This window comes from Lissotriton vulgaris, chromosome 5 (assembly GCF_964263255.1).
Source record: "Lissotriton vulgaris chromosome 5, aLisVul1.2, whole genome shotgun sequence".
NCBI lineage: Eukaryota > Metazoa > Chordata > Amphibia > Caudata > Salamandridae > Lissotriton > Lissotriton vulgaris.
The window spans coordinates 467736272-467763472 of record NC_141693.1 but is presented as its reverse complement, the minus strand read 5'-3'; the positions used below and the strand labels follow the sequence as shown (position 1 = coordinate 467763472).

The following is a 27201-nucleotide window of genomic DNA, read 5'->3' as shown; positions in this document are numbered from 1 at the left end:
GCATGGCTTTACTTTGCAGATCAGGGACAAAGGACACCAAACATCTTGGTCTTTTTTTAATCATTATTTATTGATCTTGGTATTTATAGTATGTAAGGTCAGGACACTAAATGCAAACAAAAACCTCCAAAACATTGTCAGAAACTGCAAATCTCAGCAGGTTAATAACAGGACAGTATCATCACCAATCACCATTGAGATGATATCTGAGGAGCACTGGTATTCTAAGCAAATAAATTACCTAAAGAAACATAGGGGGTAAGCATTCAGGTGTATCTAATTAGTCTTTGCAAAAGTAGGGTAAGATTAAGAGAAATGGGGCGGGAGAGAGAGGGAGGTGGATCTGGTCCCTTAGTAAGTTGGGTGGGGAGTTAGAATATGGGGAGCCAGATAAAGGAGTTGGAATGGTGAACTGGCAGACAAGACAAATAAAAAATAACTGAACAAAGGCCACCATCCTTCCACTGAAAAAAAAGCCGAATGGTGCACCAGAGGATCTGAGCAACCTTCGCCCCATCTCATTACTGGCGGCTCCGGGCAAAATGTTAGAAAAGCTAATTCAGTGGCAGCTTAACAACTTCACGGAGGACAACAATGTGCTCCATGAAACTCAGTCAGGCTTTAGAGCCAGCTTTAGCACCGAGACTGCTCTGATCGAGGTTGCCGAGTCAGTTAGGTGGTCGTTGGATTCGGGCGCATCGGCGATGCTGGTGCTCCTGGACCTATCGGCTGCCTTTGATATGGTAGACCACGTCAGGCTGGTACAACGCTTGGCAGAGATCGGTCTCCAGGAGCAGGCACTGGGCTGGCTCCATTCGTATCTGTCGGACAGGTCTCAGAAGGTGGCCCTGGGCGCCTTCTCGTCTAAATCCAGGAGACTGTACTGCGGGGTTCCACAGGGGTCGGCTCTCAGCCCGTTGTTTTTTAATATTTATCTGGCTCCGCTGTTCACGCTGATTGCCAATTGGGGGGTCACTGCAATTTCCTACGCCGATGACAGCCAATTGGTTTTTCCATACTCTGAAGTATCGGAGGCTGCCTTTGCTAATTTCAACGGCTGCCTTTGCGATGTGGCTTGCTGGATGAATACCAACAAACTGAAATTGAACGCGGAAAAATTGAGGTTTTCTTCTTTGGGAAAGGTGACCACCCTCCCGCCGAGCTCTGGTGGCCGGCCGAGATGGGTCCAGCAACGCGCTCTAGCTCTAAGGCAAAAAACCTGGAGGTCACATGGGATGATGGCCTATCTTTCGCCCCTCACATACAGCAAGAGGCTGGAGGCTGCCTAAGCAAACTTAGGAACCTACGGAGATTTCTTCAACTACTCCCGGAGGGTTGCCGGAAGACGGTTATTCGCGCCATGGTTACCTCGAGGCTTGATTATGCCAATGGTCTCTATTTAGGACTCCCGAAATTTCTAACACAGAGGCTGCAGACCGTCCAAAATTCGGCTGTGAGATTGCTGAGGCATGTTCCTTTTAAACATCACATTTCTCCGTACCTACGCATGCTACACTGGTTGCCGGTGGCTAGCCGGATAAAATTTAAGGCTCTTACTTTGGCTTATAGAGCCCTACACGGTACCTGCCCGAACTATCTAAAAACACGTCTGCCTAGATACTCCCAGGCTAGACTCCTTCGATCTAACTGCCAGGTTCATCTGTGTGTCCCTCGAGTGAAAAGGGCTCGATTGGGAGGCAGAACTTTGTCCGCAAGCACGGCACTTTTGTGGAACACCTTGCCGCCAGAATTACAACAGGCCTCCTCTGAACCCAGTTTTAGGAGATTGCTGAAAACCTGGCTTTTCAGGCAATAGATCTTTTTTCCTACTCTGCCCTTTACTGCCCACCTAGCGCCGGGACACTTCCTATGGAGGTAGCCGCTCACGCTTTACAAAACTCAGTATTATTATTATTATTATTATTATTTAACAAAGGAGCCAGATGAAGGAGGAAAAAGTTCTGATATTAAGAAGGGGAGAACGGTCTGAAGGGCTTATGAGATATTCAATCAATTAATCAGTGCAATTTATAGAGCGCGCTACTCACCCGCGAGGGTCTCAAGGCGCTGGGAAGGGGGGGGGGGGTGCTACTGCTCGAAAAGCCAGGTCTTGAGGCGCTTCCTGAAGGAGAGATGGTCCTGGGTTAGTCGTAGGTGGGTGGGGAGGGTGTTCCATGTCTTGGCCGCCAGGTAGGTAAAGGATCTTCCTCCGGTGGTGGTTCTGCGGATTCGTGGGACGGTGGCGAGGGCGAGGCTGGCGGAGCAGACCTGGCAGGTGGGCATGTAGAACGTGAGGCGGTTGTTGAGGTATTCAGGGCCCAGGTCGTGGAGAGCCTTGTGTGCGTGGGTGAGGAGTCTGAACGTGATCCTCTTGTTGACGGGGAGCCGGTGCAGGTTCCTCAGGCGGTCGGAGATGTGGCTGTGACGAGGGATGTCCAGGATGAGTCGTGCAGATGCGTTCTGTATGCGTTTAAGTCTTTTCTGTAGTTTGGCGGTGGTCCCAGCGTAGAGGGCGTTCCCGTAGTCTAGACGGCTGGTGACGAGGGCCTGGGTGACCGTCTTCCTGGTTTCAGTGGGGATCCAGCGGAAGATCTTACTGAGCATGCGGAGGGTGTTGAAGCAGGAGGATGTGACGGCGTTGACTTGCCTGGTCATCGTGAGGGAGGAGTTGAGGATGAAACCCAATTTGCGTGCGTGGCCCGTGGGCTTGGGGGGGTGCCTAGAGCAGGGGGTCACCAGGAGTCATCCAAGGTGGAGATGGCTGGGCCAAGGATGAGGACTTCCGTCTTGTCTGAGATCAGTTTCAGACGGCTGAGCTTTATCCATTCCGCGACGTCTTTCATTCCGTCCTGGAAGCTGGCTTTGGCGGTGGCGGGGTCGTTGGTGAGGGAGAGGATCAGTTGGGTATCGTCGGTGTAGGAGATGATGTTCAGGTTATGCTTGCGTGCGATGGCTGCGATGGGGCTCATGTAGACATTAAAGAGGGTGGGGCTGAGCGAGGAGCCTTGGGGTACGCCGCAGATGATCTTGGTGGCTGCTGCGCGGAAGGGCGGGAGGCGGACTCTTTGGGTTCTGTCGGAAAGGAAGGAGGTGATCCATTTCAGGGCCTTTCCTTGGATCCCGGCGTGGTGGAGGCGGGTTGTCAGGGTGCGGTGGCAGACCGTGTTGAAAGCTGCCGATAGGTCGAGGAGGATGAGGGCGGCAGTTTCCCCATGATCAAGCAGGGTCCTGATGTCATCTGTGGCTGCGATGAGGGTGGTCTCGGTGCTGTGGTTCGCTCGGAATCCGGACTGCGATGGGTCGAGGGCGCCGTTCGTCTCGAGGAAGGCGGTCAGCTGGTTGTTGACGGTTTTCTCGATGACTTTTGCGGGGAAGGGGAGGAGCGAGATGGAGCGGAAGTTCTTGAGGTCGGTGGGGTCTACGGTGGGTTTCTTCATGAGGGCGCTGATCTCCGCATGCTTCCAGCTCTCCGGGAGGGTGGCGGATGCGAAGGAGTTGTTGATGATGTCCTGGATATTGGGTTTAAGTCATACACAACACACAGCAAAGTGGGTGAACTGCAGGGGCAGAGGGTAAGGAAGAACCAACGGAGAGGTTTGTGAAGGTGAGTAGGGTACATTGTGTGTTTCTGATAACTTAGTAATTAGTCTTTCTCATTTGCGGGCCATCAGATATTATTTCAGTTCTAGCCCAGAGATCCAAAGCTCATCACCATGTCTCACTGGAAGGAGCCAACAGGTTTTTTTCACTCATGGTGGCAGTACGTGTCGCAAGAATTAAGTCTAAATCCAGGAAAAGTGCGGCTGTTTTATGTTGTTTAGACCATTTGTAGATCCAAGGACCCCAGCCTCCCATGTGTTCGCACTCTGCTTGCTTGTTATTGCGGTGATTTTCTATGTCACTTCGGCTCAATATGAACTCAGGCGAGGGCAAAACCATTCATGGATTTGTGTATATTGTGTGTGGAAGCTGTAGGGTTATTGTTTGTGGATGTCCAGCAGCCTGCCACTGTCAACGAGTCTTGGTTTGAATCCATTCATACGCATCCTGCTGAGTCATTACTGAACTTGCTTTTTCTTGCTTGCATTGGCATTGAGAACACACTCTCTGTTGGTTGTGTCAGTTTAAGAAAGGACGTGGGCATCCAGGTATGGGTGTGCGTTAACAAAAAAAAGATAGTAAGAAATCATCTCAAAACAGTGCCTGTATTTACCTATTTGGTCCAAGAAAGGCTCTTCTACACATGGTCTGAAATTGATGAAGCCTGAAAACCAAAACATTACCAGATGAACAACATTCCTCCGCCCCTGACTGGGAAAGAAACATAAAAGCACGAAGGAGATGAAAAGGTACTGCCACACAACTGTAAATGTAAATAAAATAAAAAAACATCAATTTATCCTCAATATGATTTGGCCAAGCGTATTTTTCTGTTCCTGTACACTCGTGCCCCTGCTGCAGGAATGCAATTTTGGTTATTTTGTGAAAAAATCATTTTTATTTTTCCCGTTCATCCTGTATTTTGCAGTTGCTTCGTTTTGGAAAAATTCTTTAGAACTTTTGGATTAGAGAGATTATTGCTCAAAATTTGGAATTCTATGTACCTTTTGTGTCTTTAATACTGTTTGTGGTGTTGTATTGTGCTACGCTTGATGCTAGCCCTGTTTGTACAGTGTGCCTTCTTTGGAATTGTTGCCATGATGTTAGCCTACCCTATATATGAGTCCTCAAATGCCTGTTGCCTATTTTCTTTGCCCAACACCTCGTAGGAGCACTTCAGTCCAAGGGGACTGCAACCCACGTACCTGTAACGCCAAGCTTCCCTCAGACTCCCAGCACCAGCGGACAACAAGGGGGAAGAACTACAATCCCCAGCATCCTCCTATGCGGCGCCGGACATCGCATCACAGAGGAAGCGCCATGACGCGCTTAAAGCCACGCACGGGCTCCCGCAGCGCGGGACGCACGCGGACGTGCCCGGGTGCTGCCCGGGCAAAACCCGGGCTAAGGGCGGGCCCGTCCACGCCCGTCATAGCCTGACAGAGACTGGACTGGGCCACCCCTCTGACATTTGGACTCTGGTACCTCTATAGTCGCGTGGTAAGCTCAGACTTTTTGTGTGGTTGGACATTCTAAATTTTAAGGTGTTTTGCTTGTTACTTGCTTATTCTCTGTTATTAAGGGAAGCATTGTTATGAGTAAACCTAAGGGGCCTGCCGCTACTTTAGATGCCTTTATCATCAGGGCAGAATCTCTATTAAATCATGAGATTGAAATTGTTGAAAGGCGACTTTCCCTAGAACCAATTCACACACAAACACGCTCACCCAGGCTTTCTGGCACTCCACATCTATCCCAACTGACAACTATAGAAACAGGCAATGAGGATGGATTGGTAATCAATTCCTCAAATATCTCTGGTTCTATAGGAGTAAATGATGTAATTAGTTCACCAACTGCGACAGTGGTAACCAGATTAAGGAAGCTAAACCAGACATTTGGGAAAAAGAGAGATGATAAGTGCGTAAAGAAGAAAGTCCCAGCTCCAAGGAAACCCAGGGCCAAGGTTGTAGGGGAGTCAACACAAGGGGGAAAAATAAAATCTGGCCTTGATTCATCTAGAGTTCCTATGAAGAGTGTATGTACCCAGACAGAGTTTAATGACTATCAAAACTACCCTGCCCTAGCTAATTACTATGGGGATATTGAGTCCATTGTAAAGAGATCTCTCGAGACCGCCAAGGAAGTTATGTTATTTGATCTGGTGGGTCATATTAGCACAGCATTAAAGCCCCTGGATGAAAAGCTGGTTTTACTGCAAGAATCTTTAGGATTTATGAGCAAAGGTAGTCACCTCCCTAGTGACTGTGCTGAGATGAGCAGGGCGGAAAAAAATCATGGAGACCTGCTGAAATCAAATGCACAAGGCGTTAATAGGTCAGTACCATTTGAACCATAGATAATTGTATGTTATGGCACAACCAGGCACAGCCCTAGATCACATAATAAATCCAGGGGAGATGAAAGGGCAGTTTCAACGGAGGTGGAGTCACTGGCTAGGACTGAACCACCAAGTATTACAGGAAGTTCCCTATATTGTGATCTAGTCCGTGCTAGACTGGGAACTCATATTGATAAACCAATATCATACAGCCCTAAAGGCACAGATTTAATTCCTAATAATGATGTCTTAAATTTACCATCTGCCGCATGCCCGTATGTGTTAGTTTTAGCAGGGGTACCTGTACTCAGGAGGGACCAGACCGAGAATTGGACAAATTTGAAAAATAAGGTGGTTGATTGGTTAGTAAAATTTAAGCAATTTAATCCAACGAAAGCAGTGGATATTTTAATGGTATGCAGGGTGGGCTGGGTAGGAGAATCCAGGAAGAATATTAGGGGAGATTAGGTGGTCAATTTTAAATGGCCACAGATGATTAGGGCCATTTTAGCCACTAAAGAGTTAAATGCTCAGGGGAATACCAACATCATTGTGCTACTGTTGGGATACTTTTACAGACCGATGTATAGAGGAAATGCATACGTTGACGACCCTATGGTCCCACTGAGTAATGGATTCGAGGTCTTATCTACCCTCGAGGATTTGGATTGAAATCCAAAGTCCCCACATTGTAGGTTGGGTCAACCAACGTTGTCTCGGAAAGACGATCCCCTGGTTAGGGGTATCGTCCGCGAGACGCCGTTGGCGGAGGTATATCAACCTTATCCATCAAGGGACCCTACCCAATGAAAGAAGTAATTATTTCAGAGATAGTAGAGGGTCCCTTGGAATTGCAAGTGGGTGACATTAGAACTCCTGGAGATGATTTAATACGAATCAGGGCCCCTAACGAAACATTGAATTTACGTGTTACCTCATGGAACAATGCAGGTTTGAGGAGGAATATAGTTGATTCATCTTGGAATGAGTATATAGAGGTTAGTGATGTGATACTTTTACAGGAGACATGGTTCCTAGAAATACCCCACAGAGTTGGTTTCAAAACATTTAGTGTGCGGGCGAGTCCCTCTGTGAAAGGAAGGCCTTCGGGGGTCTTGGTGATTTGGATTCGTGTTTCTCTGGATGTTAACATTACTACATTAAATGTACCATACCAAGATATTCTGGGCCTAAAATTAGCTGCAAAAATAGTGAGGTCTTATATCTACTTAATATCTATAACAGACCGGGCCCAGCACATCGTGAGTTGACAGTAATAAGTCGGCTGGTTCTCCTCCTTGATACCCTGGGATGCCATCCAAATGTTATAGTTGGAGGCGACTTCAACTGTAACTTTGAACTTGTATCCGGATTTGGAAACTTGATGGAGGCTGAAGATCTCACATATAACATCCCCGAAATAAAAAGTAATAAAGAGGTAACGTGCACAGTAGCGGAGACCCAACTATTGAGTCTTACTATGGGCCATAGTTTGAGAGCTTGCAATGGACGCCTCCCCTCTGATAGACCAAAGGCAACACATTTAGTAGAGCCAAATCACGCAGCAATATATACTACATTTTGGTGACCATGGGATTTTGGAGTCATCTAGTTGACTTCAAAATTGATGATAGAATCGAGAGTGACCACCGACCCTTGAGCTTGTTGGTACAACCAGAACTTTTTTTTCCATTGCAAACTGGTTCCATCGAGGCAGGCATTAAGGACAATGGAATTATACTAAGAAATAATAATTGTGCTATAAAGTGGCCACATATCCTAGGGAACACCAAAGCAATGACAAGTATTTATTCTATTTTTGCAAACACCATTACTTTTTTATTGAATATCCCACAGGCCACATTAAGAGGACAGACCTGCATAGTATGCTGGTAAGTGCCTTAGAACCAGTATTAAGTAAAATACCCAAAGAAGGGAATGCAGGAGCTCCACGTAGGATAGACATTGGCAATCCTTGGTACAAAGGGAATTGCCGAGCAGCTAAGTCTGAGTTAATCCAGGCCATTAAAATCGAAGATATAGATAGAATAAGGTAAAAAATGCACAATTACAAACAGACCCAGGAAAATGCAAAGTGGTCATGGGATGAGGCAATCTGGTCTGATTTAGTCTGTGCGGCTAAAGCCAAGGACCAGGCTGGATTTTGGAACCTGTAGGCTAAAGAGAATAGGTCGGGAAGAACCCATAGAGATCTATATCTTGACGAAAATACTTGGGTGGAACATTTCTCCGGCCTCTACTCTGAATCCAATGATAAACCCTTTGTGCTAACAAATGCCATGGTGAATACGGCAAAGGCAGCTAGATTGCACTTTACTTTAACGGAAGCTACACTGATACTGGAGTCAGTTAAATCGGGCAAGGCACCAGGACCCAACAAAATACCGGGCGATCTTTTAAAACATGATTTGCACATTTGGGGACCGTATATTAATTACCTTTGCAATGCGATTGCCAACTTCGAACCAATATCAAACACGTGGAGGGGGGCAGAGATAGTTACAATTTTCAAAAAGGGAAATCTACATGATCCGGCAAATTATCGCCCCATTAGTCTGATTGACATCCCACAGAAACTATTTGCCAGGCATATTTTACAAAGATTGACTGCATGGATTGAAGAGATTGATTTATTCTCAAAATACCAAGCTGGGTTCAGGAAGAAGACTAGTACTATTGATCAGGTCTTTCGTTTTTTGTGTCTTTGCTGGAAATATATAAATTTAAGGAAGGGTAGCCTATACGTTGCTTTTGTAGACTTGAAGGAGGCGTTCGATTTGGTATCAGGAACCGGTTATGGGTTGCTTGATAGATCTGGGGGTGCCAATCGAACTGCTTGTCCAGATAATTAGGCTTCATGAGGGAAATTATGCCAAACTGAGATGGGAACCAAGGGGCAAGCTTACCAAGGAAATACCTGTGAGGCGGGGAGTACACCAAGGTTGTGTGTTGGCGCCCACTCTGTTCACTTTGTATGTAAACAATATCCCCTGCTTTCTGAAAGGCTGTAAAAATGATTCCCCCAAGCTGGCAGGTGAAGTAATACCCGCATTACTGTTTGCAGTTGATACCATCTTAATCTCGCAAACTTCCAGCGGCCTTCAAAATCTCTTGAATACCTTCCAGTTATATTGTACTAACAAAGGACTTAAAATAAATCTCAGCAAGACCAAATATGTGTCTATCAATCCCCACAAATCGTTTAAAAAGAATCTAGAGCTAAACAGCCAAAGATTAGAGTATGTACATAGTTTCAATTACCTAGGAATCACATTAGATACGAAATTAACCTGGAAGCCACAACTGTAAAAAACAGAATAGTATTGCCCCAAAATTGCACTCCCATTATAAAGAGACATGGGGAAGTACCTCTAAGGCTGTTTCACCTGCCATATAGGTTTTTAAATTCAAGGCCCAGTCAGCAGCCTTGTATGGAGCAGAAATATGGGGACCCTATTGTAAACGCAATTTTGAAATTGGAGAAAACAACTATATTCGTAGATTATTGTCTCTCCTTAACAGAACCCCCTGATTCCAGTGACATTGGATTTGAACTTAAAATGTACTGATAATCATGCTATACTACGCCCCCTTTTATTCTTGGTAAGAATCTGGTCAACAGTGGAGCTTGTAAACTATAAAAAAGGTTTACAGCCGAGATAATGAGTACTGGCCTCTATAAGGCCATACCATGGTTTCAACATGTGTCAACTTGGCTGGGGAAAATAGGATTACTACACTACTGGGAGGAACCCTCAGACCTGACCATGGCATGCAGTAAGGTGGTTAAAACATCCTTTTGGACGTATGCTACCAGTAAATTACTGCATGATTCTAGTTTAGGATCCCTAACCATTTAATTCCTTCTGTATAAAGATTAAGGGTGGGCGTAGTTCGCGAAGTAGCGCTACGCGAAGCTACGCGAAGTGCACTTTGCACTACGCGAACTTCACGTAGCACTACGCCAGCTGGGTAGTAGCATGTTTGCACTGTGCAAGATGTGTTTTCAATGATTGCACAGTGCGGACAAGCATCCGGCACTGTGCAATCATTGAAAACGGCATCTTGCACAGTGCGAGCTGTAGTTTTCTGCTGCTTGAGTAGATTATTACTCGAGCTGCAGCTTCCTGAACGCGAACTGGTAGTTTCTCATTGAGAGCGGTCGCGAGCATGCCCAACCACTCACAATGAGAAACCTTACCTCCCCGCGTTGAGAATCTCGCCAGGATGTCATTTTGCTTGCTCGCGGTCGCGAACATGACGTTCAGCACAGCGAACAAGCAAAAAATGAGCGCGGCACTACGCGTGTTCGCACTGTGCTACGTGCAGCTCGCGTAGTGCGAAGTTGCGCAAACTTCGCAAACTCCGCGAGCGTAGCGTAGTGCTTCGCCCAGGCCTAATAAAGATATAGCTCAGTTTGAACCGTTTCTAGACGAGGTGTGCCCGCAACTCGCAAAATCTTTATACCTGAAATTTAGATATGGGATTTTACAAACCAACAACAATAAATCCAAATGAGGCAGTAATCGTGATGACAAAGATAATGATAAATGCACGTATATTCTTTTTTTGTCCCTTATATGACACTCCTAGAAAAAGATGGATTAAACCCCTCTGCAATGCTTTGAATTTAAGGCACTATAGAGAGGCAGACCGTCTATTAAGGACAGACGCCACGCAATTGGTGGTCTTCTGTGTATCTTGATTTCTGTGTAATGTGTTGTATGTAAGAACTTAAATTGGTTTGAAACTGTAGTACTGTAATATGTAACTCTAGTAAATAATTGACATTTTTCGTTTTTATATTTTTGTAAAGAACCCAGCGAATAATTTTTCTACCTCTTAAACGGTGGAGTCCTCAGATAATATGTATATATTTGATGAATTGTAACAATGAGGAGGCGACCGAAAGATTTTAATAGTTTTTAAGCGGCTATTTTTTATTACTTTGAAAAAACTTTTTATTATATTTATTGTATTAAGTAAGGAAGGATCATGAAAACTGTTATCTCTGGCACCCAGCCAATGTGAATGAATTCCGCTATCGATCAACTGCACAATGGAAATGTTTTGTGTTTGCTTTTTAATGCACTTTTATGGTCGGAAGACCGAAATAAAGTATAATTGAATTGAATTGAATATATGAGTCCTTTTTTGTGATGGAACAATTAACACTACTCTCTAGTGTTTCCATGGTGCAAAATTCAAAGGACCTGATTCATAAAAACATCTACATGTATTCTCATAGTCCTCCATCTGGTGAGAATTTACAATTTGTTTACTTCTCCGAAATGTCTCTGGCTACTCCTAGGAAGTTTGACATTCACAGCTTTCCTGGAGTACCCACGTTTGTATGTAGTTTTTTTCAGGCTTATTTGAGTATATTTCAGCAGGTCCTTAGAGATGTAGTAGCAGTTTAAAATCTTTTCCTTTTTTTACCCACTGAAAAAGTATTTTCCCATGGAGAGTCCATTTCTCCTCTTCTCCCTCAAATATTGGGAATAGTACCCTAGTGTACCCAAATTGTGGGACTAGTACCCTACATAATCGGAGCTTTCACCCTCGTTCCCTCAGTAGGAATATAGCAATTGATGAATTCTTTAGAGCAAGGAGACTGTGTAGCATACAAAAGGAGTATGAGAAAACTGATCAAGAATTGAGCGATAGATTCAGGCAGAGAGGCAAACCCCACAAGAAATTCTAATAGAGGCAGAGCAGAGAGCTAGAAAAATCAAGAGGGAAGAGTCTCTGTTTAACAAGAGATAGTAGAGTAAAAGTAGTTTTGTGGTGTATATATTGGAATGGCCTTGCCCCAAGATATACATAGTGAGCACGACCTTATTAATGCACAAAAGTATTCTACAATATATAAGGGCAACAAAGAACATGGACCCCACTTACACAGTTGCCAAACATTTTGATAAGGAGCATTGGAGGGATGAAAGTAAGCTCTGCTATGGTGGTTTAGTGTATGCGCCGAAGTGCTGGAGGTGTGGCTACAGTGAGTTGGAGCTGAGGAGACTGGAGGCCAGTCTGATCATTGAAATGGATAGCAAAGAGCCTATAGCGATGAATGCTAATGAGGAATTGTACAGTTTTCGATAAATGTAGGGGCTAATTTACAAGCCCCTTGAAACACCTTGCACCACCTTGCACCTCTGTTGTGTCACTTTTTTTTACGCAAAAGAGGCGCTTCATTTGCTCCATCTTTAAAAGGATGAAGATGCATCACTTTTCGTTGGGTTACCTCAGTTTTTCCGGCATCTGAATCGGCTGTGTCACGTTAATTTTTAATTTATTCAAGGTAAATGGCTCCCGGAATGACGCATTGGCTGTGGTCAAGGGATCATACCAGCTGTAGTGACTAGACTGCAATCTGCAATCAAGTCTCATGGTCAGTGGGCCACAGAAGGTAGGTATGTGCACGTAATGTCACATTGTGTGACATTACGTGCTGATGTCACACATAGTAAGTAAAAGATTTATAAAGCGCACAAATGCCGAGGTGTATTGGTGCTGAAATTAACAAGTAACATGTACTGTTTCAGGTGGACAATGCTTCATTTCCCTATGAGGGGAATAGCCAGGTCTTAAGCTTTTTCCTAAACAGGGGTCTAGTATGTTACAACCTAGTGGTGACCGGCAAATCATTCCAGAGCTTAGCCACCTGATAGGAAAAACCTCTATGCCCCCATCTGCCTTTCTGATTTTGAGGACCTGAACTAGTTCTTTGTTGGCAGTCTAGGGCTCCACAGCGGGGAGTGCCATCAGAATAGTTTCTGCTTGTCATATGACCCCCCCGCCATACAGCGCTTTATGTACCAGCATAGAGCATTACATTCGATGCACTGTTTGACCAGAAGCCAATGAAGCTACCTAATGCTGCTGGAAATAGGATGGTATTTGGGAATGTTTAGCAGCACTCATGCTGTGGCATTCTGTAAAGATTGAAGTTTTACTAATTGGCGCTTGTCAATGCCAAGGATAAGCACATTGCAGTAGTACATTTTTTAAAGAATTAATGCAACTACTACTGATTTTCTGAAATCCAGGGAAATAAAAGACGCACCATTGGCCCCTGGTAAAAGTCAGAATTAAACAAAAAAATCTTTGGTGCCCTCCTCAAAGCATACCTGCATTTCAAGTTGTTTCATCCTTAAAGTTGAAACCAATTGTACGAAGTACAGGAATCTCCGATAGCTTGAACTTTTCAGACTCATCTTTAAAGGAGATTAAAGAGCAAAGTTCACAAAGAACATGGAACAGGGTTGCTCACTGCGCTGAAAAATTGATGCTAACTTACTTCCAACAATTAAAATGTGCTCCTTAGCTTCCAGCACTCTGGAGAACAGGGGCGGTGAATGACATTTGAAAGTGGTGGGGCGCAAAGTGATTTGCATACAGCACCGTAGCAAGCGAGCGCTGTGAGCGAGCCCGAACCCCAAAAGGGAGGTTTGGGGCATAACCCCCCCACCCCAAGAAAAATGTGAAAAAAAGAAGAAAAATCGTGCATTTTCAAGCAAATTTGAGAAAGCAGGAAGGTTAATAAAGCAATTGTGAAAGTGCAGTTATTACATTAATAGATGGCATAACATAGGTAGCTGCTTATTCAGTATAACTACAGAGCTTCATACATTCCGTCCTATTATGCTCAGGTGCTGAAGTCAGACTGCAAGACTTTCATGGAAATCTCAGCTCTAAGAGTAGAAGAAGTTGCACAGCAGTTCTAGGGTAATCCAACAAAGACTGTGTGAAAACATCATAAACCTCCAATTCTTTCCTTGCAGTTTGCATGCAGCTCTTGGATGACTGTTAATAGCTCGCTGTTGTTGTATGTTAGGATTTTAACATACAAACTGCAAGTAACAAAAGCAGTGACTCACCACTGACCTATTTACATCATATGCATTTAGTGATCTGCATCAGGTCCTCCTGCGCTGCCACCTGCTGCTATTTCACTAATTGGACCACAACTTGTGAAATGCAATAATAAAATTAAGTTCATGTTTTTTTAACTTGTAAGCAGTCAAAGGTTAAACAGCCCAGTAGGAGACAGGAAAAGATTTAGACTGATTGCTCTATATAAAACTCTGAGGGAAAAATAAAGCTAACAGCTAGGCCTCTTACTATGAAGAGTATTGTAAAGGGTGGGAATAGGCCCAGATTTCAAACCTTAGCACTAGTGGGCTATCACACCCTGGTATCCAGAATATTGTTAGAAGTGGTGCCCTTCTCCGTCATTACACACGCAATGGGGCACCAGCCAGAGATGTCTCTTCTCCCCCTCCTCCTTTGTGTCCTAGTGATACACCTTAGAGATGACAGAGAGCTGACAGGCCTCCACTTTGGGAGAGATCACAAAGTAATGCTGTTTGCTGAAGACGTACGGCTAACCCTTACCAACCCGGAGGTCTCACTTCCACAACTACAGCAACTAGGTAAATTCGAAAAGGTGGCAAGCTTTAACGGTAGCAAAACAAAATCCAAAATTCTTAACCTAACTCTCTCAACAGTGGAAGTAGCGATGAAAATACAAATCCAAGATGGGCAACCAAACATATTGCCTGCATACTTGGTGACAATCACAACATCTACATTACCCCTCTACCCAAGTAACATACTCCCAATGCTGAGGGAAATACAAAGCAGCAGACTTAGGAGATGAGGTACACTCCCAGTGGCCTCGCTTGGATAACATCAACGCATTCAATTTGAATGTCTTATCTAGGCTTGTATTTCTATTCTGAGCCCTCCCACTTATCCTTCCAAGCACATTCTTTGCAATGATAAAAAGTGTTTTCTTGAAACATATATTGGGGGGAGAGACACCGAGAGCAGCAAACTAGGTGCTTGCCGGCCAAAGCAAAAGGGAGGCCTGGCCCTACCTGAGTAGATGTGAGTGGGGGTAGGCCCTACCCCCACTCACATCCTCAGGTTTTCACTCTCCTACTACGCTATTCTCTCCTGCACAGTGTGATCACGCACTATTCTCCAGCACCAACCATGCCCTGAACTCCTGCAGTGAGCGTGCACTCATCCACGAGGTGAGTGATAGTGTGCTCTCTCGCCACCCCCCACCCCATGGGGAGCAGGCACTCACCTGCCCGGGGCGGTCTCTCGCATCCTCGGCGCTGCAATGCCGGGCTCCGCAGGGCTAATGTTATAAGCTGGGGTTACTATATAGTGCTAGGCTATGTGCACACTGCGGGCTCTGTGTGCATTGCACTAACTTCCAAACAAACTCCCAAACCGCCGGTGACTTCTGCCAATCAGGTCCGGTCACCTGTGTGCGACGAGGTCACTTCCCCTGTGGTTGCAGAAACACCTTTTGTTCTTCTTAACCAGCTAAGGACGCTAAATACCCCCCCCCTTCCCGCCTCTCCCATTTACAGTAATTCACTTTGGGAGTCCGGCTCTAAGCTCTGTAAACATAGAAGCGCAGGTACTCACTATTCAGAATACCTATTTGATCTTGGAAACTGCATGTACTCTCACGTTAAACGTATCACAGCAGTGGTAAGAAGTGCAGGTACTCTCCCTTTCAAATTTAATGTAAGTACTGTAAATGTTTTATAAATTATGGTTGTTTCTTTTAATCTAATACTGCCGATTATTCAACCCACATAGTGTGCGCACGTCCAACGATCTGAATAGCACACGATTGCAGTAAGCACATTATCAGGGGAGAGAGAAAGCAAATAATGCAAATGAGTGGGGGGGGCACGAAATGGAGAAAGTGGATTGGGGGTTACATATGAGAGAGTATTAAAAGAGAAGGAGGGGGAGTAGAAAAGCAACAAAAGGATAAAAGTGAGAAAGCGTTAAGGAGGAGGAAAGGGAAAAGATGCACAATTAAGGGAAATGTGATAAAGTGGAAGCAAGTAGTAAACAAAAATATGAAAAAAGGCAAAACGTCATACAGAATAAACAGATTAGAGAAAGGTCGACAACCTGGGATGGAAGGAATAATTCAGTTGCCACATGACTGCAGCAAAAATAACGAGGGCCTTCAGATAATAAAAACCTTTGCAATTAAAGGATTTTGTCAATATGCCCAGAGCAGAAAATGATTTGAGATTCCGTGGGATACTTGATCTAGAGTCCACTAAGGTATGCGGACATCACTGATTTGCCGCAGGTCGTACTGGAATCCAAAGCACGTGTTTCAGGCAGTACGAAGTCATACGAAATTCACAATAGTAAGGAGACCATGATAAGCTCCAACCTGGCGTCAACAGCAAACGGAGGACGCGGAGGTAGTGTGTGGAAGCAACGTTAAACACATGCTTTGGGTGCTTTAATGTTGGCTTTTAATTTCTCAGACGCAGCTGCTTTTCTTTGCTTTTTTCTCGCTAGTGAAGTATGCCAGAAGCTCCATATTGCCCCTGTTCGGTGTATGCCGAATGTTGCATGCATGTGCTTTCTTCTTTTCACCACAAGATATTTGCAGAATGTGACCAAAGGCTACTGAAATTACAATAATTAAGTGGCTGGAAACCAGTGTGTGATAGAAAAAAAAACAGGGCACAAATGTGCAGTCTGAGTGAGAGAGAGTCAGCATGAGATATGAAATGGCTGTAGTCAGTATGACTGTGGGAGTGGCTTACGTCATGCGATTCTGTACACATTACTTTAATGTCCCACGCCGAAATAAATGAATATGAACGTGCGTAATGTAACTAGTGCTCATGTAATGCGCTCCCAGAGCAGCAGAGCACCCCTGTCGCAGCTGCTCCGACCGGAGCAAAACAGCGGGCCTTTTCCTGTTATGGGCCATGAGTAAATTAAAGGAAGCAGAGTTAAAGGCGTAACGGAGCATGAGGATTTTGAAAGTTGTAGGTACCGGGCCGGCCAGTCCGAGGAGTCAGACAAACCAACCAGCGGACACAAAGGCAAATAGCAAAGCTGGGGCCCGCGTGCCTGTTCTCATGTTTGCGGACGACACGTTGATTATTTCCCGGACACCAAGTGGGCTCCAAAAGGCCGTGAATGCATTTGGAGAATTTTGTCAACTGTGTGGACTTGAGATAAACACCTCAAAAACTAAGTTCATGTCCCTGAATCAGCGAAAAACCTTCAAAGGTACAATTAATTTTAATGGAACTCCACTAGAGCAGGTAGAGGCATTCACGTATCTAGGAATATCTCTCCAGAGTAATATGGGCTGGAAAAGTCATATTGACATGGCTGCTCTAAAATTTCACCAGCTTGCGGGTGCCTTAGCCACAAAGCACAAAGCTTCCTTTACCAAGGCAATCACACCTGCCCTAGAGATCTACAACATGAAGGTTATAAGTGCCTCTTTGTATGGTTCAGTACTATGGGGGGTTTAATAATCTGAACCAACTAACAATGGCGGAGAACACATTTCTACGCTGTTTAGTCGGGGTCCCCCAAAGTACTCCTACCATACCGCTAGTATATGATCTTGGCAGGAAGAAAATTGAGGATATAGCTCGGCTACGGCCTCTACTTTATTGGAGGCGTATCTGGACAACTCCGGAATTAGCACACTATGCCCTGCCAATAAAGGATATCACTAGGGCAGATCGCTTTCAATCTATCCCATGGCTTGAAGAGATAAGGGGCCTACTACGAAAGTTGGAGCTTGACTATCCATGGGAAGACGCAGACGTCTCAAGGTTACCACCGAAAATAATTTTGAAAAAATAGCACTGGGAAATGATCTGGAGGTCCGTCTACAGTACCTGTACAACCACTAATCTAACAGGACGTTTCCTTGATTTTAAACCTCGCCCAGCTTGGGAGGCTTATTGGGATATTATAGAGCGTCCGTTTGACCGAAAGCTGTATTTCCAGTTTAGAACTGGAACTCTACCTGTAAAAGCTTTCAGTTACAAATGGTCAGCAATCCGGGATGACAAATGTCATAACTGTACAGACTTGACCGAGAATGTAGCCCATATGGTGTTTGTATTACCTCTTTACACAAGCCCTCGTCGTAAGTGGCTATAACCAATGTGTACTAACCTGGGTACCCGGAGGTATACTGAAGCTCTGAGAATATTAGAGACTGACTGTTCCCCGTGTATAGCGATTGCTGTTGCTAAATTTTTAAGGTGGGCTTGGATCATATGCACTCGCACTTTAAACTCTCCAGAAGTTAGCTAATGAACTGTAAGACCTCCAAAAACATGTGATTGATCTTGTTTTATTAATAAATTTTAGCTATTTTTAAATAGTCTTTTAACAAACTCTTTAACTTTACAAATGACAGCTACAAAGATTTAATAACTTTTTAACATTGTAATTTCTTTTGTTATGTAGTATTTATAATGGTTGTGATAGGATGTTATTCTGCTTTTATGACATGCTGTCAAATAAAGCTTTGAAATTGATTGCAAAGCGAAAACAAAGGCAAATAGCACAGCGAGAGTGATTTTGGGGATTCTGAAATCCTGTCACTTTAAAGTCAGAGACAGAAAACTACCTTTTGTCTGGCATTTGATCTCGGTCTTTCAGCGCACAGCAAATGTGAGGAGACACAAAGAATTACAGCCCTGTTACATAAACAGAAACAAACACAAGCAGGGCAAGAAACATCAATCTGGTCAAATGCTCTTAGAGAAAGGGGATAGTTAGTACGGAGTTCCTAAATAGATGCTACCTACCGGATACATGCCACGAAGTTCAACTCACGTCACGCCTTTCTCCAAGTCCCTTGAACTTGGCGGGAAAACTCTTGTAGATAGTTAACTTTCTCTGCAGTAGTACTAGGCTAGCTGGTAGTCACACACAGTCATCTCTGCCTGCGCACGAGGTGTGGCGTCGTCACGAGCTGAGCTCCACGTCACAGCAGCGCGTAAACGCACGCATCCCGGTGAAATGGGTAATGCAGAGATTGGCCATTAAGTTGTGGCTGAGGCAGTGTGTGCCACCCCCACGCGTGGCATCCAATGATGGATGCTTGGCGGTGGACCAGACAATCCTGGCGCTGTATGCAGCGCCAGGATTGGCTAGGGGGGCTAGGGGGGCACATTTGCTGCTCGCCCTGTCACCCCATGTAAACCCGGGCTAAGGCAGGCTTCAAGTACCCCTGGGGAACATACAGTGCGCATGCTTGGGCAAGTTGGAACCAAAATTGCACTTGCACACTACGGTCTGTCACTCAAGCTGCAGCAGGCCACCCCCCCCCTGCGCAGTCCGAAATCTCCGGGTGTTGTCCGGCGGCTCAGCGGCTGACTTGTATCAAACAAGTTGCTTACACAACACTTGCACAGACAGAGTAATTTTATGTTAAAGGATTGCGGTGGCCGCGATGCGGGTCCATGTGGCTGGTGGGGCTACGCCCCTACGCCCCACCGCGCCTGCTGGAGATACTGAAAGGCAACAGGCAGTGTTGAATACAACTCTTTGATAAGTAAAACCAGTAGTGGCTACCATCGTTTTGGCTTTTCTAATGCTTATTTTGTAATTGTTTCGTTAAATGTCATTGTGGGCCTAACTGCCTGGCCCTCACCAATATGAAATAATTGCTAAAAGCTAAAAAAGATGTGTTCTTTGTATCAAAAAGCACACAAGGGCACTATTTTGTGTGCGGTTCTGCTCCTTGTGATAGAGCAGAATGAATCACTCTCTAAAGAAGTTAGCCAATGACTGAAGTGGGCAGACATATGTCGTATGCTGTAGTGGTGCAACACAGATGGATGAAGTAGGCTCTATGAAAACACCCTAAGTAATTAGATTGTACATATCATTTTAGTAAAATCGAAAGATCTTGGCTACAGCCAAACCTAAAAATTGATTAACTTATCAAGTATTATATTTTGTGAGTATCAAACATGAATTTACACTCATTATTTTTTCAATTTCTGCACTTAAGTTAAATTTAGATCATAAAATAAGTTTACGACTTGGACCCCAAAAGAGGCCAAGCAAGAGTAATGTGCAATAGTCTGTCTAGCATGCCTTTGTTTTTCCTCTACCATCTCTTTCGACGTCAATCACAGTATCTGACATGAAAAGAAAACATGACTATTCCACTGCTTCCTTTGTCTTATGCCAGCGTGACTTCTGTAATCCTTTCTCTTGATTGCACAGGTTGTACGGCTGTACTATTTTCTAAACTCTTGTTTTGCTCGGGCAATCTTGGTCAGCCGGCATAAAATGTCATTCACTCCTCCTTTTCAAGGAACTGCCCTGTCCTGGGCAGAACCTATTTTTTCTGGTCAGGACTGAATCACGGTTAGGTGTGGCACGCTTTGCTTTTATCAGATTCAACCTATATTAGAGATAAGGGAGCCATTTATTTCATCTCCCCTCAAAGTCGCCCAGCTCATCTCCGGGCAACGTGTACAATGAGATACACTATCAGGGGAGTGTCACACCTTTTAAGACAGCGCTTAATCTCCTTACATACCAGAAGGACCGTTTGGAGCCTACATTTACATCAAAGTCACAATCTCCCTCTCTCAACTGGACCGATGTGGCGGGCGGAAGTGAAGAGGTTAAGCAGCACGTGACAGTTGAAAACACTCAAGCATGCTGCTAATTCAAGCTGGTGCGACAGGTTGGGCTGGACTCTCAAGGCGTGTGCTCTGGGTCTGGTTTCACAACTCGCCTGTAGTGAATCTTAAGGAAAACAAAACCTCCTTCAACGTGTGTTTGTTGGACCTTCGAAACGCCCCACTGCCCGCGCTGAGTTTGCTCGAACGATGTCAACGTAAAACAAGCATTGTCAAAGCCAATATGTCCGGCGTTTGGGAGCCTGTCTTTTTCTTTTGTCAGTGCTTGCTTGTTTTGTCAAACTGTTTGCAAAACGTGACTGCTATGGAAGCTCCTAGTTCCTGATCAGTCTAAAAACAAAACACTGGCTAGAAATAAAATTATGTTTAGTCTCAAAAAGCACACATTCCTGTGGAGTGGCTGGCACTTTAGGGAACTCCTTTGTGTGTGGGTACCCACCTCGAGTCAGACTGGCCGTAGCAATCCCCCGGTGCGCCACACGAATGGGGGCCGGTTTGGGGCACCTGGGGCCGTTTTTGTTACAGGGCCGTTTTTGCAGCATAGCTGAAATATCGGTCCTGTAACATAATCGGCCCAAAACGGGCCCCAGCAAAGAGCTCGGTGGCACCCACAACCCCCGGGAGGGGGGGTAGGGGCCGAGAACTTTGCCAGGGCCGGTTTTGTTTCCCAGTCCGGCCCTGTCAGAGCAGAATGCCGTCACTGACCATGAAGTCAGCCAATGGTTACTGCTGCAACGGGACATAGATCTAGACTTCCTTCCTTCACTGTTGCAGACTCATTGGAAGTCATTTAGTGGGCAGGCCTTCCTCTGACACTTGCAGTGAAAGACCTGTGCTGCCCCTACTCTACCTACAGGCAGCCTTTAAGTGTAAGTCTAAGGCAATCTCGACTTGTATATGGACAGGGAGCTATGACATTTTTAGGGTTCGTGGTACCCTGACATCTTCCCCTTTTCATCACACTGCATGACATGGATGCCCAATACAGTGAGGTAAGCCACATGGCTAGTACACGCGTGGGGAGGTATCAGTGGTCAGATCCTCATGCCTGGATTCTGCTGTTAGTGCTCCCTGACCACGCACCGCAAAGTATCCCTAATGGCATAACAACAGTCCCTACAGCCACTGCGGTGGTGGGGGGGTGGCGAGCTTCAGGGGGCCCACTCCTGCACTGTCCACCGGCAGCATCTGACCGCTCCTGGCTGGGTCTGGAGCCTGGGGGATCACCTCCATGTACTTTGCAGGGGGGCCACCTCAAGTTTTATTACGCCACTGAGTATGCGTAATGGGAAGCCTGGCAGTGCTAAGTATTTACTTACCTATGCATCCATCAAGATGCAGATCCCACCTACTGACTTGCCTTTAGAAGCTGTCGCTCAAAATAGGGAACAAGTACCACCTTAAGTAAATGGAATCAGCTTCCATGAGGGAAGGTGAGACAGAATCAACCAGCATCCCCTATCACCCTCTCCAGAGTTGTGGTCCTGCAAGAAGCACATCACCAGTAGTAAATGAGCCCGGGTTAATCAGGCCTTCCATTTCTTTTCAGGCAGACTTCTTTATGGAAGTCATTATTTGACTCATGGGAAATTCTAACCACACCATTTCTGCAACTGGCATTCGCTGCCTGTGTGAATCACTTACTATAAATCTTCCAAGCATGTCCCATCCTGCAAGGATGATGACTAGGAGTCCACATAACATTTGTGGCACTGGACGTGCACAGTTACTACTGTGAAGTCATAGGCACAGCACAAGCATATGCAGCTGCTACATGCCCTCCTGTGTTGTACATCATTGCTTATGTTATGTAACCTGCTCTACTATAGCATTCTTGTACTGCTAGTCTGCAACCTCAAGGCCTCTCAGAGATCCAATGCCATACTTTCTCCATAGAGCTTCCTATATCTATAAATCGTGTCAGGTTTTGTAATCATAGAGCTAAGGATGCTGGGAACATGTAACTTCACTCAGCTGATAAATGTGTTCCCAATTTCTGGAGATGGTCACTCTAGTATGTATAGTTTCCTACTTTGATCCATAAAAAATCCTGGCAAATGCCACAATACGGAAAGGTAACGCTGGGCTGTGGCTGTAGTTTGTGACGTACAAGGAGTTATGTCAGATCGATTTTTTGTCTGTTACTACCGGCCATCCTAAACAGTAGCGGCTGCTACTGAACGAGGGTGGTGGGCAGGGAGAGCCGCAACAGAAAGCACACAGCCTCCCAGAATCCCATGGCCAATCACAGCACTGTGGTTCGGTACTCAGACAGGGACAGGGAGGCTGTGCATGTTCCCTACCAGGCTGTGTAATGCAGCCTGGTGCGGAACATGCAGAGTGCACACTTTAGAATGTACCTAACACTCCTCCCCCTGGCCCCTGCTCTGGCCAGCCCAGCCCCACCCGCCCTGACTTGCACCTAAGCAGGAAGGAAAACTAATACGATAAGAATGTTAGTTATTATCATTTTAGTTTTCCTTTTTAAACTGCTCTCAGAGCAGTGGGGCGGCGCTCCCCCATTTTAGCGGAGGAGCCGCCGCTGATAATGCATTCATTTTTTGGGCCTCCAAAGAATTGAATACTGAGCCTTATGCCCAGAAGAACAGTGCTTTTGAATGGTTTTGGGAAGTTCATATTATGCACTTTGAACATTGATTTATCAAATTGATAAGTTATGTACTATTAAAAAAAAGAATATGGGGGGTTTAATTTAGGTGTGCATGCAAATAATTCAGACCCACTGTATTTAGACTGTTCTATTATAGAAAAAGCACTTTGGAGACTAATGGGGAAGGCCACTTAAAGAAAAGGTGCAAGAACACACTGAAGCTATGTGTGCACTCCACAGATTTAAAAGAATAACTGGTTTCGGAGCAGAGTGAAATTTTATTTAAACTCGAAGAGTTGTATTGATTTGATAGAAGGTGATACAGAGCATTAAACACAATACTGAAATTTTTAATAACAATTATTTGCCCCTTTGTATGGCAGGAACTAAAAAGAGAATGGTTTATCATGAACGGTGTTACTAACACCTACGTCCTAACACCTAAGTCTCTTTGTGTGTGAAAGGAGAGACTGGCCAAATGTTTGAATTTATGTGCAAATGTACCTCTGCTGTTGATCCTTCAACCCACTAAACTATCTTAGAAGTAATGAAAATCTCTGGAAATTGAAAAGTCTTCTTTTTACTAAGCTATATTGAAATTAATTTGAGAATCCCAAACATAAATATGTTTGAAAATGGGAGCCAAAATAGCCTTGGCTTGTGAGACACGATCCTTTATGCTCAGGGGTGCAACCAGCTGAAATCCAAAACAATACATACAAGACGCTGTCAACTCCCAGCCAAAATTGCTCCCCGTCTAAATATTCCCCCTTTCAAACGACCCATAATGGGGGGAGCCCTGTATCTCTTCGGAAATCCAGGCTTTGGAACATGCTCGAAAAGAGAGAAAGGGTTGTCAAAAGCAACTAAGAATTCTGAAAGTCAAAAAAGTCCTGGCTATTTCCAATTCACGACCAAACAATCACACTCACAGTAAGGTACTGGCTTGTGTACCTAGGCCTATATTTATCACATTTTCACACAACGTAACGCAGAAAGCCACCCTGCGCTGCTGCGTGAAAGGGTAAGGGCAAGAATGCACTGTATTTACCATTATACAGCACATTCCTGCCCATTCTTGGCGCTGGTGCACGTTTGGCTGCCTATCGCAGAGACATGCACCCTTGTGACATGTTGCAAGGGTGCCTGCATTGTAGGCAGGATTGTTTTTGTGCAGGAAGGAACACCTTCCTTGAACAAAACGTTGCTGAGAGGCATTTCCTGTTTCTATATGTGCTGCACAATACAGCACATGTAGAAAGAGGAGAAAAAACAGGAGAAATAAAGGTATATCTTCGCATTATGGCTCACCTAGGGAGCATTAGCATTTTTACATATTCCCAGGTCTATCACTGATGGTAAATCTTGGAATGCACCAAAATCCATGGGTGGCTGCATGGGGACCCCCACGATCATCCCATGGAACGCATCCCTGCTGCAGAGTAACACAAGGCAGCGCTGTGCACTGTTTTGCTTCACTCTAGAGTTAACCTCATGCGCGCGGGCCGTTTTCCCACTGTGCGCTGAGTTTTTAAAAAACCCGCGTTACGTGACGAGCTGAGCTCGTCATGAGTGTCAAAGGGGTTAAAATGCCATGCAGACCAGGCAAGGTGGTCTTGCGTGTCTTGATAAATCTCACTTTGGTTTTGCGTAGCACTTATGCCTCTTTGAGTGGCGCAAAGGGGCGATGTAAAACCTTGACAAATCAGGCCACTAGTGCTCAAACCTACCCTCCACACTCCATCTGCAAACAACTCTCTGCGTAACACAGCGCTATTTGTTGCTGCACCAGGTCTGGAGCTCGTTTCTGGGCTTTGTGCACAAAATGAAAACACACCACTCATAGCTGAAACCTCAATCAACACTTTCCAGCCATCCACAACAAACGGAGTTGCTACTTGCTCAACCAACCATTGTGAAAGTGATGTGTAGTTTTGTCACGTGGGAGGAAAGCACTATGGAAATGCTGCCTCTAAGGATTTTCACAACAAATAGTAAAGCACTGGTTACTCTTGTGCTTTCTCGTGAGCTAGTGACTGTTCAGGGCAAGGAATGTTGGCAGCAGTAATTGGAATTGGGTCCTGGGACTTGAAGACCACCACACAGAGATCACCCATGTAGATTGTCTTGCAGCTTTCAACTATAAAGTACTTAATTGGTGAATTATCCAAAAGTGGTCAGAAAAATGACCTGCTAGAACTATTGTTTTCTCTCTCTCTTATCGGGAAACTCCAACACCAGAAGGGACATTAAAACATTTTCTGCTCGAAATGTGGGAGCCTAGTTAGTTGGAATCTTAGGGGCATATTTACAAGCACATATCGCCACAGGATCATCACTTTTTACGACGTTCCTGTGGCAACATGGGCTTCGCCTTCTTTACAAGGCAGAGTTAAGACACTTAACGTGGCTTAACGCTGCTTCGTAAATAGTGCCACCCTTTCACGCTATGCTTAGCATGAAAGGGGAGAGTACTCGGTGTTGCTGTGGGCGTTCCACCACAACACCCATTGATTCTGATGCTGCCCCCTATTTACAAGGGAGGCGTGAATAGGAGGTAGTGCCAGAATTAAGACCAGGGAAGTCCTGGTCTTACCCTGGCACAACAAGGAGAAATGTTTCCTTTCTCCTCGTTTATGTTGTTTTCATGTGTGCTGCGTTGTGCAGAACACATGAAAACAGCAAAAGGGCAAAGATTATTTATGTGCAGGAAGGTCGCCCTTCCTGCACATAAACAATCTTTTTTTTAAGATGACATTTTGCAACTTCTATGTGTGCTGCATTAGCACACATAGAAGTTACAAAACGGCATTTCAAGATTGTACATAAATAATTTTCCCTTGAATGCAGACACCCTTGCACTATGGTGCAAGGGTGCCTGCATTGGCGCTAGGCTGCTAAGAGTGGGGCCAGCCCAGCGGGAAGAGCAGGGCTGCACCATATTCTTGTAAATATGGCGCAGACCTGCATGTCTGAGGTGGCAGAGTGAGGCGTTAAGTCTGGAAGACTAACGCCTCACTACTCCACTTCCCTCGAATATATACCCCTTAGTTTCTAATTAATGTATGGGTGCATATTTGATTTTATGCTGGAAATGCTGCCCCTTTAACACACATTTTCTGTGTCCCTCACATTTAACATAGGTGGAATTGGTTCACTCGCAGTCCTCTAAGGCAAACGGTAACAGGAATATCGCGGTCTGTGGGAACCCAAGGCACGCGGATGTGGTGTAGGACTGGGCAAATATGTTTAACTACGCTATTCTTGAGAATGATGTTCTGAGGGGGTTTGTGTTCTTGGGGGTGGTGTCCCATAGAGCGCAAAGGAAATTATTTTTAAGGAATATATAGATATTTGCCTATTTCATCTCTCCATAGCCTTTTTAAAGATGTACAAACCCTTAATATTACTGCATGCCCCTTATCCTCTTACAATCAGCCATTTGCTATTGGTATTGGAGAGCAGTAATATTTGCAAACATGGTGAACAATTTACCATATTATTCACTCATTGTAGTTACATCTTTAAGTCAGATTGAAGTCGGGCAGTAATACTGGAGAAGTGTGGCTCAATGGTTAGAGCAGCAGACCCTGATGCAGAGGTCTAGCCCGGGACCAGGGTTCAATTCCCCGCCTCGGCGGGTCTTGAGCTCAAAAATTCCACAGACCTGATAATTCTCGCCTCGGTGCCTATTCCAATCATGGAGTCCCACTCTGCAACTCTGGGCAGTAGCTTGCTTAATCTCCACAACGGCCCCCAAAACGCTAAGGATGCCTGGCCTCCACCTTGGGGGGTGGATGGGGTGCCCAGGAGTGGACGCCTCACAGAGAAAGCCAGGATGGGTTCCACAGCGGTATTTGTACAAGCGCCTTGAGACCCTTGCGGGTGAGTAGTGCGCTATACAAGTATCAATCAAAATTTTTTTTTATTTACTGTGAGGTAGCATTATTACTGCATTTTGCTGAATTGTGCTCAAGGGAGATGTACTGGTGCTCCCTTTGGGTGATACCTTCCAAATGCAAGTGTTTTCCTGGCACGGACATTTAAGAGTCAGGTTTTAATGTCTTTATTTCGATAATTGAAATCATAAAAGACAATTTAGCAAAACATTTACATTTAAGAGTCTCTTTTATGAAAGAGCC

The 27201-nt window shown here is 45.1% G+C and overlaps 1 pseudogene; it reads left to right on the top strand.

Moving 5' to 3' along the window:
* Nucleotides 1–542: 542 nt before the first annotated feature.
* LOC147711095 (exosome RNA helicase MTR4 pseudogene) overlaps nucleotides 543–27201 on the top strand; it is a 43119-nt pseudogene continuing 16460 nt past the window's right edge.